Raw genomic sequence first — 18,556 nt, forward strand, 5'->3', positions numbered from 1 at the left:
ATTGTTGCTTCCAATGATATCCAATGTAGGTCATTCGATTTACAAAAACATCACTTTGTCTTGAGTTGGCAACACTGCTATTCTGTGATCTTTGCCAATACACGGGCAGGTGTCCTCCTTTCTCTAGTTGGTTCGTGCAAAGTTTTGTTTCTCTGTCTCTTTTTGGTTTCTCCGTTATCACGGTTGTATTATAATGTGGAGTTGAGTTGAGTTGATTTTGAGTTTAACGTCCCGTTCAGCAGCGAGGCTATATGAGACGTGAACCTACTGATTAACGTGGAATCCGATCCACATGAGCTCCCACCGAGAATCGAACCCGGGACTCCCATATTATAATGTGGAAACGTCATTTCATGACTTTGTCAAGTCGACAGGGTTAACGTTCTCGTTGGGAGCTGCTATTTCACTAATTAGTGTTTACGATCACATAGAATACATTTCGCGGGGTGCGTATCGTAACATGAAATTACCTTATATAAGATACACTCTATATACATTATAATAAATCAGTTGTATGAATAAAATGCATATAATCATTTCAAGACAAAGGTAATTATTATGTTTAAAATATAGCATCTAAGATCTGGTAGGTGTTGATAGACCATCGGTATATTAGGAATAATAAATACAAATCAAGTAAAACGTGTAATGGCAGTATATGTGTCTGCAGCTCAATATTCTCTTTACACCACGGGATTTACGTTCTTAATACAGAATTATAACCGTTAAATATGATACTTTACGTCTGGTGTTTAATTCACTGCTAAAATTGCATATTAAAATAAATGCACTTTTTTCGTCTGATGTAGTTATTTCGAACCTTGTTTACTCGGCGCTCAATTCGTAAAATTTGCATGTTTCACTCCGCCCAACATCCCTTGTTCTTGTTTACTCTAAGCCGTAATTGGTTTTTGACGGACTTCTTTTGCGACCTTGAATACAGCTTTGAATTCTCAAATCTTCAGTAATAATTAATCAATAAATAAATTCAAAATTCTATCACGATACGATCTTATAAGGTACATTCGCGAAGTGTCCCCTCAGGATTCATGTAAAATTGATTCAAACGTAAAGTTCTTCGTGACCCAATGTGTATTTTACTAATTTTAGCGGCACACATCGGTAATTTGCATATTTATGGGCCTTCATATATCCGGAATTCAATTATACACTACTATAACGTTCGAACACAAAATTACTTTTAGTTTCTTTAGATGTAACTGAACATGAATGTGGGCATATGCAAAACAAATTGGATCAAGTACTGCTTCTCTGACACTTGTTACTTACGCCGACCACTATCTTGGATCCGCCATCTTGGATTCAACTTTCGTTCTTTCAAATGGGAATAGATGAAAGTGATACATCAAATTCATGTATAATTTTCTCGGAAATTCATTGGTGTATTAAGTTTTACCGTAGCTTGTACCATTTGCAAGGTACTGCATGTTAAATGTAAGGCACTTCACGAATATTGAACCAAATAGAAAGTTGTGCAGGGCCTCGTGTTTATATGTAATCTTTTACGTGTTTGTCGTTGACGAAATATTCTCTGAACGTACATACAGACAGACAGACAGACACACAGACGTCAATACGGAAATTATAGGTCTTCACCCAAATCTGGTTTGTTTTGCATATGCTCACATTTATATCCAGTTACATCTAAAGAAACTAAAAACAATGTTATGTCCAAGCGTTACAGCAGTATATGATTGAATTCCGAATATATGAAGGTCTATAAATATGCAAATTACTGGTATGGGCCGCTAAAATTAGTAAAATACACATTTAAATCAATTTTACATGAATCCTGAGGGGACACTTCGCGAATGTACTCCCGTGCTTTAAAAAAAATGCGCGTATACTGTAACTCACGAATTTTCGCATTTATTCCATTTTTCTTACATTTATGGATAAAATTCTGTTATTAGTAAGTGGAGGTAATAGAAAGACATCCATCTAAGGAGATATTTCCAAATAATATAATAAAATAATAAAAATATAAGCAAAAAACATGCTCGGTTTTGCGTATGCTTTCGAGGGATTTTTTTTGCAGTAGCACAGCACGATTGCGCAGGGAATTTCAAATTGGCAGTGGCGGAGTTGAATGAAGGAACTGGGATGTGGAGTAAAATATTGCATTTATTGATTTAAACCTAATGTCTTGTCTGCCAAATATAAATTAGCTTTAGTAACCAAGATGTCACACGAAATATAGAAACAAACAGGTAATCTCCTGTCTTGAGGTTGGAAGTGACATGCGCCATGGCTATTAACATTTATTTATTAAGAAAAAGGGAACGAGCAAAAAGCAGTTCCCGTGGTTAGATGGGTAGCGTGGCGGACTAGTAGTTCTTATACTATTTTGACACCAGATCGAATCCCATCCCATTCTTAAAAATAATAATAATAATAATAATAATAATAATAATAATAATAATAATAATAATAATAATAATAATAATAATAATAATAATAATAATAATAATAATAATAATAGGAAGTGTATAATTTTCATGTTAATAAGAACCGAAGCAATGTAATAAGGAAATAACTTATTGATGTTTTCCTTTAATGACGTATTTATCCAGGATTAGAGTACTATAGTTAATAGCTATTGTTTTCAGTTTATGCTGTTGTATAGCTCCTTCTCTCATCCTCTTTTGTTAGAAAAAGAACAATTTTGTCTCCAACAGTGTGAAGGGAAAATGCAGACAGAAACAGACATCTTACTATCAGATGTGATTTATCGTGATGAAATGGCAAGTTTGTCATTATTAAAAATAAATAAATAAATAAATAAATAAATAAATAAAAGCTTTAGCAAATTATTGAAGTTGGTTTTCTTTAGCTTTCAGGTAAAATGTATATTTTCTTTATAAGACTATACAAAAAATAGCATCAATCGGCAAGAAGAACTGCAAGTTCTGGTCTTAATCTATTTTTTGATGCTCTGGAATCTATCGCCTAGCACGCCCGTCTACACCATGACTCATACGTCTATCATTCAGTGCAGTCACGTATCCAGGTTTTCTTTCCGGAGGGGTCCCAATACGAATCCTCGTAAGCACGTAATTCTGTTTTAAAAATATCAATAAAATATCACTACTACTACTACTATTATTACTACTACTACTACTACTACTACTACTACTACTACTAATAATAATAATAATAATAATAATAATAATAATAATAATAATGCAATAGTTCAGTATTTCTCTTTTCATATTTTTCATTTATAAACCGGTTTACGTTGAACAAACTGCATTGTAGCACAAACAAAATGAAACATATTTTCGAGAGACATACTATAACTAAGGAAAACTGTCTGCTACGTATATCATATAATAAAAATAACAAGAAGGCAATGAGTGTATCGTTCTAATACATTAAAGCTATAAACAAAACGGAAACGAAATGTTAATCCTATTTAACCCCTTACCGCATGCCGTGCCATATATGGCACATACCCTTTTTTCACTTTAGCTTTTTTGTGATTTATCAAAGGCATCAAATGACTGTTTTGTCTGCTGTGTGAGATATTGACGTCTATGAATAAGATATTTTGGTGTCATCTGGCATGTCCTTTGTAAGTTGTAAGTGTGTCATGTATGGCACTTACTTATTTCTAGTCGGAATTAAGTGAAAAATCTAAGTCAAATTTTAATTCATTTTTCAAGTTCCCATATGAGGATTTCCAATACTGATTTTTTTTTCGCTAAAAGAAAAAAACATGCAGAAAGGGGTTAAAGGTGTTCTTTAATTCCACTGGAATCAATGGCATTACGGTATGTTCTTAGAATTATAACAAGACAACAACACATTGCCTAAAGTTTGGACACTGACTCAAAGTAATCGATATAAAAGAACCTCAAAAGGGTAAAAACAAGTTTATTAAAAAGTTCTTGAATTTGGGAGGGGGGCAGCCCGCAGGACCTCACGCTGGATACCTTCCTGATTCAGTACAGTGCATTTATATGTTATAAAACATGATCATTTGATGCGTAATGTGTAAAATTAGTCTATATCATAGTTTTACTTTTAAAAGGTCTTTTCTGAACACATTCATATTATCCGGCGTTCTGCATGCCTGTTTATGTCGGATAAGGGAAACTATACTGTATTTCCAAAGATAGCATATACATGAACTAGAATTGTATCATCCTAGAACAGACAATAGTGTGAAATGCTTATAGTCTATTAAAACGTCAAACAGTACTATCCTGAGCCTGTGGTTTAGAAGCTAATGTCTAGGAATTGGCATTACCCGCTGCCCGTCATCTTGACTGATGTTTTCCAGGATGATACCTTAACTACACATAGCACAGAATATTCCGTTTAAATCTGGCGTTGAATATCCGAGGTTTGGTGTAAAACCGAGAAGTGGTTATCACTGTATTTTGTTTTGCGGCATTCACAATGCTCTTACCTTTGTTTTTAGGCTCTCAAGTAATCCTGAGGAAAATCGTCGCAACTTGTAAGAGAGAAGATATCTTTAAAACAGTGTCCTCGAAAGTATAATCATGAGGAAATTTCTGCTAGATTTTGCCAGTCTTAAGAATTAGTTACATCGCAAAAAGGTTTACTACACAACGAGAATTCTCAGGTGTACTTACGTTAGATCAGCAGGCTACTGACAATTAACTTCTTTAGATTCGCAGCTTTGATCAATCACCCAGACTCACTAGTGTGCCACGGCACTCCGGTTGATAATTACTGAAATAAATGTGTCTAGCAAGTAAGAGAAAGTAGCCAATTATCCAATACCGCAGCTTGCAAATGTGCATTAGCGAAACAATGTAATGCTTAGCATAGGAATTTATTGTGCGAATAATGGGATGATGATGGGAGTTCTGTTCAGAGTTTGAGCTTCTAACTTTGGGACCATCAATTTAACGTGGAAACATTTGTGTCCCTACCAGATACCAAACCCGACACCCTTTGAAAAATGCTTAATAAGAAAGAACATAGCTGGCTTCTTTTGTGTTTTTTGTTTAGTATGAGATGACTATCTCACTACCGGCACCTCGTATGATTTCACTTTTAATATTATCACTCTGAAACTACCAGGTCTTTTCCATTTGGTTAGCTTTCTCCATTTTAGGAATTTATCCTAGCACCTAATTGAAAGACAGAGAGAAATGTGATTTCAGATTTCGGTTCAGTGATCTTTGATTATCGATTAAAATCTAGTGGTGCTAAGGCTGATTAGAATTCTGTTTATTCATTAAGAACTCACGATCACGCGGTCACGCCTCAAGGAAAGCAGTTAGTGAAATATTATTTCAAATATTGTTTCAGAGGAAGTTTCATTCATTAGGAAGTTTCAGTTCTTGTGACTTTCACGTATAACATACATGAAGAAATAACGTTGAAACAGTGGAAAAGGACTCTAGGTTACCCAAATTAAATAGTTCTTGGGTCTTTTACAGCGAGCGTGGGCCCGCGTGGGCGATAAGTGAGAACTGGGAAAATGTATTACATGTTACTAAAAATCGAATAACTAACTGGTTCAAACTAGTTTTTGCTATCTTAAATAACTTACACTTAAAATACAAATCGCTGAGCAAAGCAATGTTTATTAGTTGGCGAAACTGTCACACATTTTATTATTTTTTAAAATGACCGTTGCTTTACTCAGCGATTTGTAGTTTTAGTGTAAGTTAAAAATCAAACATTTTTAAAAAAACAACACTAGCTGAGCCTGCGCTCTTTAACCGTTGCTTTGCTCAGCGATTTGTATTTTTAGTGTGTTAAAAATAAAACTTTTTTTTTACTAGCTGAGCCCGCGCTCTTTACACAGCGCATCATTCACTTATGAGCATGAATCTCCTTGTTATTCCTCACATCTGTACATGTCCCTTTGCAGACACAAGTGAAAGAAATCTTGATAAACATCGGCAAGAGATACCGTAAAGGGGAAATTTTTTCGATTACTTTTTCAATATCTCGTACCATTTGCAAGATTTGAGCCTACTTCCGGTTCAGTTTTTAATTCATGTATGATCTATATTTTCTTTCTTCTTGCATGTAGTATGTAATAAGCAAATACATAAACTAAGTAACTCTATGGCCTATGAAACCCGGAGGTTCAATGCCGCGTTCACAAAAGCTCTCCACTGACTTCTATCCTTAGCCAATTATATCCAGTTTCTACTTTGTATTTCTATTTCTGCGAAATTTATCTTTATTAAAATTTTGATTAATAGTTAAGATTTTGAAAGCGTTCATTCCTTCTTCCATTCTGGCTACATGACCTGCCCACCTGAGCCTCCTAGATTTGATGACCCTAACAATGTTGGATAAACCGTATAAATTATGTAGTTCCTCGTTATGAAGATTCCGCCATTTCCTATTCCCGTTTCTCTTGGGTCCGAATATTCGTCTCAGGATCTTGTTCTCAAATACGTTCAATCTATGTTCTTCGTTCCGAGTAAGAGATCGTATTTTGCAACCATACAGAACAACAGGCATGATTATCGTTTTATACATTGTAAAATAAGGTAATACATTACACATACAATCAATTATAATGTTAGTGATATATGGTGTTCATTGGGCAAAACACTCCAATCAATAAAGATTCAACTTTGATGGAGAAATTATTATCCTTCGTTTTTCATTATAATTTGGCCATGAAGCAAACACCTGAGAGATATGCAGCCCCTATATATACATGGTGTTGGAATGTATAATAGGTAGGATATGATGCTTTAATTTTTTTTTTTTTAATTTCAACACTTCCAATGTACCCGTAAAAATGTAATAAATAAATAATGGTCATGTTTTTCTAAATATTGAGTTAGAACTGGAAAATCTACGCAAAACTTGCAATCGATCAGTGAAAACGTCATCTTTCTAGAGCTTGTAGTTTCCGAGATCTCACTGTCGAAAGGATTTGCCACAAACATATAAACGTCTGCAAACGTATAGCTTCAAAAACATCAGAGATGGCAGCACAATTCATTAGTATTTATTTCGGAGAAGGCTTATTAAAATGCAAAGCTTTGAACAATAATTTAAAAGGATAATCTTTGTAAAAAAAAAAGATCTCTTTATGTAATTTATTTAAAGTACACCTTTTTAATAAATATTGGTCTTTGTTATAAACGTGAAATCACAAATAACCGTAAACCAACGGCTTGAAAGCTGAAGTTATAGATTGGAGCTGAGTCGCTCTTAATTGCTATTGTAGCATTTTAATAGATAGATTATTTTGGAACATATTTCTGAAATTGAGGGATAGGGGAGTAAATTCACACTTTCTTGGCAATTTTAAGCATAAGCTGTGGGGGATATTCCCAATACAAGAAAGAAAATATACGTGAAGTGTTGTCATAATCAATATATATATATATATATATATATATATATATATATATATATATATATATATATATATATATATATATATGGTTTGTATTGGAAAATTGTCATGCATAAACATGTGTAAACTTGCTACATAGAGCTACATTTTACCCTCATATACTAGATGAATTGCAATCCCATATACGGTTATTTCTGCGGTTGAAAGAAGGCACATACAGTAAAGCCCCGATTATAAGCGAGTGTCGCTATAAAGATAAATTTGCTGCAGTCGCACCCAATTGTTTTTCATAAGTACTCGCTCCGAACCAATACTCCGCATGCAAGTAAGTAGGCCCTATTGTATGTTCTAAAACATAAAAATAAATTAACTAACTCTATGGCCTATAGAACACGGAGGTGCAATGCCGCATTCACAAAGCTCTCCACTGACTTCTATCTTTAGCCAACTGGATCCACTTTCTACTTTATATTCCTATTTCTGCGTGATCCATCTTTATATTGTCCTCCCATCTGCGCCTAGGTCGTCCTAATGGTCGTTTTCCAATTGGTCTCCCAGTTAAGACTTTGAGAGCGTTTCTACTTTCTTCCATCCTAGCTACATGACCCGTCCAACTAAGAATCCTAGACTTGACGACTCTAACAATGTTGGGTAAACCATATAAATTATGTAGTTCCCCGTTATGAAGTTTCCGCCATTCTTCATTCCCGTTCCTCTTGGATCCGAATATTCGTCTCAGGATCTTGTTCTCAAACATTTTCAGTCTATCTTTGTAACCATATGGTTCAGCTCATCGAATATTAATGAAGAAAATTTTAACTTTTTAAGTGAACCTCGTATAAAAGCACTCTTAAGAATTTTTCTCTAAGCAAACAAACAAATATTCATATGTGTGTGTGCGTCGCGTCTGCGACGGAAGTCTTGGTGAACCCTCTCGTCTCTCCAAATAAGGTGCTAAAATTCAGCACAGGAAGCAAACTTCGCCCCAAAAAATTCCTCCCTATAGGTTGTCATAGTTATTTTTAGCTCTGACATAAACAGTTTACATCGCGAGCCTCTCTGTTGAGTAGAAACGCGAAGAGGCGGGGAGAAAAGCCAAATCAGTCTGACGATTGTTTCTGGTGTGACAACAGCATGGAACCGCCAGAAACCATTTTTCTCCAGCATCAAAGTGAATGAGAAGTGAAAGTGCGAAATAATGAAAAACGTACGATGTAGTGAAGTTCAACCGGTAACCCGCGACTACCGCTCCTTCCGCGGTTGTAATAAGAATAATTGGGCCGTGTTAAATTTTATTATCATATTCAATTAGTTAAAAGAAAATGCCAAAATGTAATGTAATATGTGTTTGTACAGTTTCAGTGTTGTTTATTAAAGTGAAAAGTGAAATTTCGCGCATTTATCAAAATAATTATCATGGTATAAATTTATATTTTCTAGTTTAAGAGATACCCTAATTTACTTTTCTTTCCAGCATAAATAACTAATGCCTATGCAACATAATAATTTTCGCATTATTAAATTGTATCGGCATTGAGAATACGATTAGAATCAACTTTTATATCAGTTTCCCAGAATGTTCTGACCCGAACTCTGAACCGTGTTGTCCAGTGTTTATATGGTCGGCTTTAGTAGAAAGTCCGAACTGCTATTGGAGTCTAAAGGAGACGTCCGAAACTTAGAGGATCGAATCTCGGACTGTCATAAATGTCTAAGCCCTCCTAGCAAATTGCAGGACACGAACCACATACACTCATAAAATGGTTGTTCCTTCACAGGGACTTGAGCCACTACTCTCATAAAATGGCGCCCGAACAGGGACATGCTGGAATTGAACCCTAGCATTCATAAAATGGCTCCCGCGGGAACAGGAACATTTGGTAGAATTGCGTAAGGGCGACGCTAATTGTATCTTTATTAGATAAACTGTAGTGCCTTTCTTGTGTTCTCTAATTTTGATGTTTTGGCATTAACAAATTAATCATCATGTGCGTAAATAGAGAAATAATACCTGTTTTGCCTGAAATGTGGAAAATATGGAAAGAAACAGCACTTAATAGTAGAAAGTCAATTTAGATATCGAAAATAACCATTTACAGTGTTAGAACCATTTACAGTTTTAAAAGTAGACAAGGAAGTTTATGAAATTCGTAAAAGAGCTAAGCAAAATCTCTTTTAGAAAGGAACATAGAATACAGGGCTGAAATTGAAAATAAAATTGTTGCAAAAATGCGTGAATTACGTAAATCTAATCTTTATCAAAAAATCAAAGATGAGTGTGTTTTTGAAACCGAATGTTTCTTTGTCAGACATTGAATATAAATTGAAAGCACATTACGAAAATTCAGACATTGTACGTATTACGAAAGATAGGTTAGCTGAAATATACAAAAAGCATTTAAAGTATCACAATGTTACTGGTAATAAGGGTTCCAGTGATGACCGGAAGGCAAATTGTAAAATCGTACCACCAAAACGGATTAGGTTTGCTGATTCTCCTGAAATTATAACATTCTCGCATGCTTCTTAAAAAGTTAGTAATTTGGAAAGTACTCAAAAGTATGAAGGTTGTAAAAGTAAAACAGTACCATTGGAAACAAAATTTGCTGAAAGTAATTTTGAATGGGTTAGACCTGAGTTTGAAGGTTTTTTACGGGACTCTGCCCCCGTAGCCCAAAAAGTACACGCACAAACAGTGAAAAACAAATGTGTTGAGAGTTGTATTATTTTACCATGTATTAGTTCTCAACCATCAGCTGTTGTAAGTCAGGCTAGAATTGAATTTCTTGACAATAAATTTGAACAGGTTGAAGAAATATCCAACTGTTAATTAAATGTAGAAAAAGAAATGATTCCTGTTGTTAGTCACGTTAAGGTTGAGTTAGACAAGCCCAAGGAATTTGTCTTCTTTAAATAGTACTGTTAGAAGCAAAGCAGAAAAAGAAAAAGATAACGAACGTAGCTCAGCTGAAAAAAGTTTCTCGACCGCTATACCCAACCACAGGGTTAGCCATACCCATCGAAGAAACCTGTCACTCAACGACCAGCTGATTGCTTTGTAAAGGAACGAAAAACATTCTTGGGTGCAACGTGTACCTCACTACAAAAAGTTTACGAAAGTAGTAATAAATTGCGTTGAAAAAGAAGGCAAGAGTAAGCCACTCACGCATCTTTGTAGTGTATTATGTTTGGTAAAGCAAAACTGCTTCCACTGCACCTTGCTAGACAATAAATTAGAGTATGTTCCCTTTCACGAAATTAGTTTAATTTTGTGTCTGTTACAGTTGTTCAGGTGTGTCACGGGCAGAGTAGTTTTTTTAAGCTCTGAGTTGAAAGTTAAAGAAATACAAGTAAAACAAATGGGATGTGTTACTTTCTGCTTAGTCATTTGTACACAAATTATAAATTATAGTAAAAATGGCTTTATGCCAGGTAGGCGTTACGATAGTAACAATAACTCAGTAACGTGGGAAAAGAAATTAAAAACCTGTCAAGAAAGTTTCAGTGGTTACGAAATGTTGTTCATCACATTGTAAGGAAATATAATTTGCAAGTTCGTTATAGCAAAAAGCACCCGCAACACAAAAAGAAAGTACATAAAGTCAGACGAAAATTAAAAAGAGGAAAGTGTATGTTGTATTGTTTTCGTAAATTCTCCAAGTTTGTTCGTAAATTTTCTTTAAGAAATAAAACTCAGTCAATACACTGCACTAACAAGTAGTCGTAATCGTAAAGTTGTTTTGTCGCACGACGATAACCAATATCCTGCGTGTATTTTTGAAAAAGGTGTTCAAAATTTCAAATCAAATCACATTAGTCATTTGGAAGTTTACAACGTAGTAAATGTGCTAGGTGCCGACTACGCATCACAGGTAGTTATCAAAAATCACAAACCTCTTCAGGAAAAACGTGGTAATTGGGTTAGCATGTTGTATTTGCCTAAGCAATTTGAAAATTAATGTAACAATAAAATTAAATGTCAATCACCAATTACTATCGGTGATGTGCCATCAGCTGATTGTGACACCATAGCGAAGGTCAAGCACACAGGTAAGCGGAAAAACCTAGTGAAACGAAAAAGGCAATCTAGTGCTCAATATGAATACAATGAAATTTGTGTGCATAGAAAAAGATCACGAAAGAAAAGTAATTGCAAATCAAGCAGTAATAAGTTAGCCAATTTCTTGTATATTGCCGCCACCATAAATATTGAGAAACCAATTTTGTTTTGAGCTACTGTTTCCTAAAGCAATCAGGATTGGTGAAAATCACATAGTAGTTTATACATTCACATTAGTCGTTTGTTGGCAAATGAAACCATTCGAAATTGTTTTTGTTAAAAAAGCCTCGAGTACGTATAGGGTAAACAAAAACCTCGTTGTGCCGGATTGCTAGTATTTTATGAAATTGACACTTGCAATGATTTTGGTAATACAAAGGTTGTATAGCAACATAATTACCCTGTTACATTTGTAGTATCTGTATAGTACGTATCGGCGTCAGTACGCGTTCGTGACCAAATATGTGATCTCCGGACGGCCGAAGCCTTTTTATCAAAAAAGGAAACATGCAAAGTGGCTTCCTAAGGCATCAGATGAGGTTCCCTCTCATTTTTGGGTAACATTATATTGATGTAAAGCTCGGCACAGGCAATTTTTGTATTATTCCCTTCTTGATTCTTTTAAGTTTCAAACTTTTTACTTTATCTTCAACCCTCATCTCGGGGTTGGAAAACAGATAATTATAATTTTAATGTGGGCGGTGTCTTCTAAATTTAGGAGGGCAAACACTTTAAAAAGTGTAATAGTCTGACAAACCATTCACTGCTTAGTCCATTCCTGGTCAATTTCTAACCGGAATGTAATAAATGTAGAGTATCAAGATTAATTAATGTTATTGTAGATTTAAGCATAATTTTGGTATTGCAACCAAATCTTTTGAAAATATTTACGTGTATTCTTATTTAAATTTAATTTGTATGTGATATCATAGTTTTATAGTAGCAATAATGGTTAAAATAATACTACTACTAATAAGAACTAAATGAAAACGAGTATATATATTTATTGTTAGTTTTGCAATGTGTTCGAAGTTGTTTCTAATGAAATATTGAATATGAATGCTTTCTAATAACAGCAATAAAATTAATTTATGTGAAACTTAAGAGTACAAGGCAATACACTAGTAAATATTTTATGTTATAATAACTATTCAGTATACTTATGAGTATAATATCTTTGTGTTTAATTGTAAACAATGACAGTAATTAGTTATTCAAATCATCAAATAAACTATTTTGAAAGAAAATAATAAATTTGTTTACATTTTGATGTGTTTGAAATTGTGGCACTTAAGTATTCTAACACAACAAATAAAAGACATTAATAAACTTACATTAATAACATTAAAATATAAGACATTAATAACATTAAAATTATGGCCCAATCGTAATCCGTAATTCGTCTTCTATGGCCCACGTGTTCGTTGCCGTACTTCCGAATGGACTTTAAAAATTTTTCGCAGTATCATCACAAGAGGACACAATCGATGTTAACCCTTTGAAGACCAGTGGAAGAAACTTGGTGATAATAGTGAAGTGACCAGTGTTGCAGGGTTCTGTTTGTTCTTCAGATCCCTCAAAACAAACGTCTTGTCGAGCGCCTATGTAACCATATGGTTCAGCTCATCGAATATTAATGAAGAAAATTTTAACTTTTTAAGTGAACCTCGTATAAAAGCACTCTTAAGAATTTTTCTCTAAGCAAACAAACAAATATTCATGTGTGTGTGTGCGTCGCGTCTGCGACGGAAGTCTTGGTGAACCCTCTCGTCTCTCCAAATAAGGTGCTCAAATTCAGCACAGGAAGCAAACTTCGCCCCAAAAAATTCCTGCCTATAGGTTGTCATAGTTATTTTTAGCTCTGACATAAACAGTTTACATCGCGAGCCTCTCTGTTGAGTAGAAACGCGAAGAGGCGGGGAGAAAAGCCAAATCAGTCTGACGATTGTTTCTGGTGTGACAACAGCATGTAACCAAGGAGTCAGCTCCGGATGAGCAGATGAACACCACTACGCGTCATTTATTATGTAGTTAATTATTGTGTTCAGCGCATTAAAAGTTGTATCGCGCAACGATGAACCTATACTAAAAATATGGTGCGTTGATGATAATGAAAATGTTGCCTCAAAAAGAAAAATAGAAATATTAAAACATTTGTTCGTAATTCTTACTTTTAAAATCGTCTTGACGGCAAGGAGCTAGATGCACAATAAAAAAAAACTTCAAGACCCCCAAAAGAAAATAAAATGGAAAGTAAGGAAATTCATCCCTCCAACCTTAAGGACATCCCCCTGGAACCGCCAGAAACCATTTTTCTCCAGCATCAAAGTGAATGAGAAGTGAAAGTGCGAAATAATGAAAAACGTACGATGTAGTGAAGTTCAACCGGTAACCCGCGACTACCGCTCCTTCCGCGGTTGTAATAAGAATAATTGGGCCGTGTTAAATTTTATTATCATATTCAATTAGTTAAAAGAAAATGCCAAAATGTAATGTAATATGTGTTTGTAGTTTCAGTGTTGTTTATTAAAGTGAAAAGTGAAATTTCGCGCATTTATCAAAATAATTATCATGGTATAAATTTATATTTTCTAGTTTAAGAGATACCCTAATTTACTTTTCTTTCCAGCATAAATAACTAATGCCTATGCAACATAATAATTTTCGCATTATTAAATTGTATCGACACTGAGAATACGATTAGAATCAACTTTTATATCAGTTTCCCAGAATGTTCTGACCCGAACTCTGAACCGTGTTGTCCAGTGGTTATATGGTTGACTTTGGTAGAAAGTCCGAACTGCTATTGGAGTCTAAAGGAGACGTCCAAAACTTAGAGGATCGAATCCCGGACTGTCAAATGTCTAAGCCCTCCTAGGGAACTGCAGGACACGAACCACATACTCATAAAATGGCTGTTCCTTCACAGGGACTTGAGGCACAACTCTCATATGTTCTTCCCTCAGAGTAAGCGACCATGTTTTGCAACCATACAGAACAGGCATGTTTATCGCTTTATAAATTTTAAGCTTCAAATTCTTGGACAGAATTCGCAACAAGAGATTTTGACCTGAATAACAACACGAATTCCTTGGTTTTATTCGACATTTAATTTCTTCGTGAATATGTTTTTGGTCTGTTAATATTGATCCTAGATATTTGAAAGTATCCACATTATCAAAAGTATTATTTAATATTTTAACGCATCCATAATTTGCCGTATTACAACCCCGACGCACTTCCAAGTATTTAGTTTTCTCTGCAGTTATTTCTAAACTTATGTCCCTGCAAGCGTTTAATAAGACCTCTGCATTTCTCTCTATTGTTCTCCTATTATCCTCTATTAAATTTACATAATCAGCAAATGCCATAACCTGGCGGAAACCATTCAATTCTACGCCCTTGTTACTATCTTTGATTTTCTTTATTGTGTATTCCAGAACCAAGTTGAATAATAATGGCGACAACACATCTTGTTTCAGGCCATTCTCGACGTGAAAGCCCGTGGACAAATATTTTCCTACCTGGACTTTACTTTGGGATTCATTTAAACATATCTTAATTAATCTAATTAGATTTTTCGATATTCCAAATTCTGTGAGAACGTTGTACAATGTTTCTCTCCTAACCGAGTCGTAAGCCTCTTTAAAATCAATAAATAGTTTATGTATCGGAGTATTGTATTCCCACTTCTTTTCGAGTATTTGGCGAATGGTAAATATTTAATCGATTTCGTCTAAATCCCCACTGATAATCTCCAATAATTTTATCTGCATATGAGGTCAATCCTGCTAATAAATTTTTTCCATTGTAAAAATTAATATTTCCAACAATAGTGCACATTTCGAAGTGCAACTCTACTCTGATAAGCAGAAGCCGATTGTTGTAAAGTATAAAAAAAGGAAATCGGGAAGAGTGATTTGTGTGGTAGTAAATTACGTTCATCATTCACTGCGGAGTTAGAGTCCACGAACGAACACTGGAAAGTTAATTATAAACCTTAAAACTAATAATAATAATAATAATAATAATAATAATAATAATAATAATAATAATAATAATAATAATAATTCAGGTCAATAACCGGGAAAATATAGGTCCTACAGTACGAAGGTCGAAAATTACTAACAGGTTTACAGTACAGTGTTGTTGTTTGTTTACTGTTCTTTACTTTAATGATTAAAGTAGGTCTAAAGGTATTTTAAATGTTTTATTGTATTTTGTACAATAAAACAATTTTTATGCTGAAATATTTTTTTTCGTGTTTGCACCTCATTTTCAATCTTTTTTCGGGTTATCCGCAACTTTTCGCTTTCAGCGTTGCCTTTGTCACCTAGTTCCGCGGATAATCGTGGCTTTACTGTACTAAGTTTTCTCAAAATCGAATAAGTTTTACGAGAGTTATCCTGGAATAGACAGACAGGCATATAAATGTCAATCATGTCGAACAGTAAAAACTTCGTTGTCGATACGGCATTTCAACACATGATCACTACAGAAGCCAAGTTACATAGCAGTGATTTCTAATATCTAATAGTATTAACTACCCCTAGCATTTACTGTTTACTGCAATAGGAATAGTTTGGGGCGAGGTGTTAGCTTTTAGAGAAAACCTATATAACTTCATTGCCGCTATTATTATTCTAGTGACAAATACACTGTCTTCTACGCGACTTCGCACGTCATTTCATGGGTCTTGGATGTCATCTTGATGATCTTATCATGAATAATTCGATTTCCCCTTTGTGGTGCTAGGCACGACTTCTTCGCCTTATGTGCGAAAGTTGAAAGATGACTCACTAACGAAAATACACATCACTTGCTTTGTATTAACAGTCTGTATTTTTTGCGATATTGTTGACAATTTTCATATTATACCTCCGATCCTAATACATACTTTCCGACACCTGTATCTTCTTGACAATCGTATTTTGATTCATATTTTTCTTAACTTTTTTTTTTTAAAATCTACTTTTGGTGTAAGCAATCATTACATGTGTAAGTTAGTTTTCAACACTATATATTATACTACAAGAACACAAATGAAGGGTCCAGGGGAAAAATATGATAAGTCACATTTTGCAAATTTTACAGTACAACAAATTTAAAGTTTGAAGTTATATATTTTTCAAAATGTCATTACAATGCAATGCTTATTGTTGTTAACATTCATTTTAGTTATATCTTATTGTGATTGGATATTATAAAGTATGAAAAATAATATAGTAGTAATACTTTTTTAACAATAAAAAAGTACTGTGCTTTGTTTATCGGACTTATCAGAGTTTTCCCCAAACAATCAGTACTGTCTTTATACTGATGATTGTTTTATTTACAAGACTTCTGTAAGAAATATAATAAAAACACATCGTTGTAACACTTGTACATATTATGAAGTCTTTTCAATGGTGGTTTCTTGATTTACTGTGCCTTTGGAAGGTTTGTGTAGTACTTCACTGCCTTTAAAGAGCAATAGTTTTTCAGTGACTGCAAATCTGCATATTTTTCTTGAGATATCTCAAGGAACCCTAAAAATGATAGGCCTAGAAGAGTTATGCTTTTAAAATTAGTTGAGGTGAAAACAAGATAGGTTAGAGACAGTATATAGAAGTAGTGCTGTCAATCGGGTCGATTCTGACCCGAATCGGGTCAGCTCTTTTCAAGTCACTGGTTGGTCAGCTCGGGTCATGGATAGTCAGCTAGGGTCGTGTTACGGGTCAGTCGAGTCAGCTCGGATCGGATCACGTGTCAGGTTGGTTCAAACATTTTTGTTTCGGGTAAGGTTCCGGTCGGATTTTGGGTCAACTTGAACCGACCCAAAACAAAAATGTTTGACATAACCTGACCCGAGCTGACTTGACCGACCCGTAACACGACCCTAGCTGAATCTACTCATGACTCGAGCTGCCCCAACCAGTGGCCCGAAAATAGCTGGCCCGGCTCCAGTCGGAATCGATCCGATTGAGAGCACTGTTTATAAGCTAAGTTAAACATTTGTAGGTTAGTTTACGTTAGGGTAGGTTACGTTAGTTATTCTGTAACGTGTAATACGTTTAAATCTTGCCATCATAGGCCGAGGATTGCCAGTATTTTTCAAATGTTTCGTAAGATCATCAACTTTCCCGCGACCAATACCATGAGGTGAAGCGAATGCAACTTTACAAACAGTGACCTCCTCTGTCTATCCTTCTTGTACAGTCCACAGCAAAAAACCTGCAACATGAGCATGTAAGTTTATTGTGAAACTACGCCTAACAGCCCAGGGTATCAACATAATGTCTAAGTGGCACGAATCATGCCAGGAGGAACCTCGGTTTCCTCCCCTGCACACTTATTTTGGAGCAAAAGACTTCGTCGTTTCACAATAAACTTACATGCTCATGTTGCAGGTTTTTTTGCTGTGAACTGTACCACCCGCAGTCGGTATGAATATGATGCATCACAATAAGACGCTTCACTCTCGTTTTTCCTAGGCCTACGTCTCTGCACAGGTATTGTCACAATTAGGCCTGACAGGTATATGTTAATTTCATCATTTGACACCATTTCGTTCATTCGTCTAATGATTTCTTGTTTTCCTAAATCATTAACCTTCTCAAAACGTCGTTTGCAGGTGCACTCTGGGCCGGTCTCATAGTTCTGTCGTTTGAGTTTTGCATTACATCTCGAATTCTTCCATATGAAGGTTTTTTCTTAGATGTTGAAGGTGGAGCAGGTTCTTCTTCACTCAGGGAATCATGCATGCTTTGTTGATCATTACCACTAACCACAACAACTAAAGAAACCCACGTTTTATTGTAAACTTCACGTTAACTAGAACACGTTTCTGAACGGAGCCTGTGAACAAGTAATTTCTTAAATGGCCGATATCAATGCTGCCAGTTGTACAACACAGCAATAACCTGGACTTAACAGCGTTTTCCCCAGAAGGTCGTGGACTTAACATATTCTTCCCCAGGATGGGTTTTCTTTACTCGTAAATATTTTCGGACTTATCATAGTGTTCCCCTCGTCATTAAATCAACAGAAACGTCCGTTTTCATAGAACAACACTGTATCAAAAACAAAAAAATATCGATTTTTGGACTTATCAGTTTCTTCCCCTGGACCCTTCAAATACAATCTCCGATATCAAGATGTCATAAAATAAAATACCTACTTGA

The sequence above is a fragment of the Thermobia domestica genome, chromosome 2, assembly GCF_964235325.1.
Source record: "Thermobia domestica chromosome 2, izTheDome1.hap1.1, whole genome shotgun sequence".
Lineage (NCBI taxonomy): Eukaryota > Metazoa > Arthropoda > Insecta > Zygentoma > Lepismatidae > Thermobia > Thermobia domestica.